The sequence below is a fragment of the Dipodomys ordii genome, unplaced genomic scaffold (genome assembly GCF_000151885.1).
Source record: "Dipodomys ordii isolate 6190 unplaced genomic scaffold, Dord_2.0 Scaffold115, whole genome shotgun sequence".
NCBI classification, from domain to species: Eukaryota; Metazoa; Chordata; class Mammalia; order Rodentia; family Heteromyidae; genus Dipodomys; species Dipodomys ordii.
In genome coordinates, this window is record NW_012267331.1 from 724,598 (window position 1) to 726,711 (window position 2,114).

Below are 2,114 nucleotides of genomic sequence, written 5' to 3' on the forward strand. Positions count from 1 at the left end.
AAAAGAGGAGGAGGAGGAGGGGGAGGAGGAGGAGGAGGAAAAGTGGAGGAGGAGGAGGAGGAGGAGCAGGAAGAGGAGGTCTGGTGGCTCTGCTTAGGCTTTGCCTTGGAATTAGACCATTCCCCAATTACTCAACGTCTTTTAAAGATATCCCTTCTCTTTGTCACGTGACCAGACATCCTGGTCCTGCAGCCACCTGCGCTGCCCACCTGCTGGCCCCAGGGCCCTTGCCTCTGTTCACTCCTCAGGCCCCTTCCAGGACTTCTGGAAAGTGGGGAAGGAATCTGTGGCTGCACCAGGCTGCACATCCCACTTTAATCCTTATGAACAGGACCTTGCACTCAGCTTCTCTGGCTGGAGAATGTCCTCCCCTGTTGGGAGATCGCCCTGGAAAGGCCCCCGACAGAGTCACGGGGCTTCCTGCCATACCCCTGGCTCTTACCAGGAAGCCTTGTGGATGGGCTCGTGCCCGAGGTGCCTGGGAATGCCCTGTCTGTGCACTGGCCTCTGGACACGTAGCATGCAAATCCACGCAAGCGTGACCTGTGCGGCACAGGCCACGGGGAAGCGTCATTTCTTTACTGAAAGTCGTGATGTGACAAATACTAAATTTAGTCACACGGATCTGTTTCCACAGACTGCTCTAACACATTACCTCCAATTAATGCAACAGTGCAGCAGAAATCCCATGAAATCGGTCATTATCTTCTTATTGATTGTTGGCAGAAATGGAACAGAGGTTTCCCAAATCCTGCCCAGTACCTGGCGCCGCGTCCCTCCTTTGTGTTCCTGGGGGCTGGACACCCGCCGCTCACCTCCTCCTGAGCCGGCCACTGGCCCGGCCCTGGCGCGTGTCTGGCGTCACAGCCAGCTCCATGCTCACCCCTCACCCCTCCTGCTTGGAATCATCCTGGTGTGTTCCCACCCCCTCCTCCTGCCCGCCCCCGCTCCTGTCCTGCAGCCTCTTTCTGGCTAGGAACCTGGCGTGGGGCTGGAGGGCGCAGGTGTGCACCGCTTCCCTCCAGCCTGCAGCCTCCGCCCACAAGAGCCTCACCCAGGCTCCCTGGCCTTGAACCTCAGCTCCGCAGCCGCCTGGAGGCGTCCTGGCCCCCGAGCCCAAGGAACCCCCTCCCGCCTCGCTCAGTCATGTCCCCAATGCCCTGCAGCACCCCCAGTGCTCACAACTCTACCTCACACCAACCTCCCCTCCCAAACCTTGACTTGCAGGCCATGTAAGCCCCGCCTCTTCTGTCACACCATGAATGTGGGTGTGGAGACACTGGTGTCCCCTGGAACCCTGGTCTCACCTTCCTGGCTGCCTCCCTCCCACATCCTGACTCCAGGGAGCCTTGAGCCACTGCACCAGAGCTGTACCTGGTGCCATCACCACCTTCCCACTGACCCCCCCCCACCGTGGGTCCGTGTGCACCCCAGGAGGAGTGGGATCCCAGGCCCTGTTATGCCGTGAGCCTGGGGACTGTGGCTGGAAGAAGGATCTAAAGACGAGAGCAGGTGTGTGGCACCTCCTGATGTGAGCAGGTGTGTGTGTGGCACCTCCTGATGTGAGCAGGTGTGTGCGTGGCATCTCCTGATGTGAGCAGGTGTGTGCGTGGCATCTCCTGATGTGAGCAGGTGTGTGTGTGGCATCTCCTGATGTGAGCAGGTGTGTGTGTGGTACCTCCTGATGTGAGCAGGTGTGTGTGTGGCACCTCCTGATGTGAGCAGGTGTGTGGGTGGCATCTCCTGATGTGAGCAGGTGTGTGTGTGGCACCTCCTGATGTGAGCAGGTGTGTGTGTGGCGTCTCCTGATGTGAGCAGGTGTGTGCGTGGCATCTCCTGATGTGAGCAGGTGTGTGCGTGGCGTCTCCTGATGTGAGCAGGTGTGTGCGTGGCGTCTCCTGATGTGAGCAGGTGTGTGTGTGGCATCTCCTGATGTGAGCAGGTGTGTATGTGGCATCTCCTGACACCAGCAGGTGTGTGTGTGGCATCTCCTGATGTGAGCAGGTGTGTGTGTGGCACCTCCTGATGTGAGCAGGTGTGTGTGTGGCACCTCCTGATGTGAGCAGGTGTGTGTGTGGCACCTCCTGATGTGAGCAGGTGTGTGTGTGGCACCT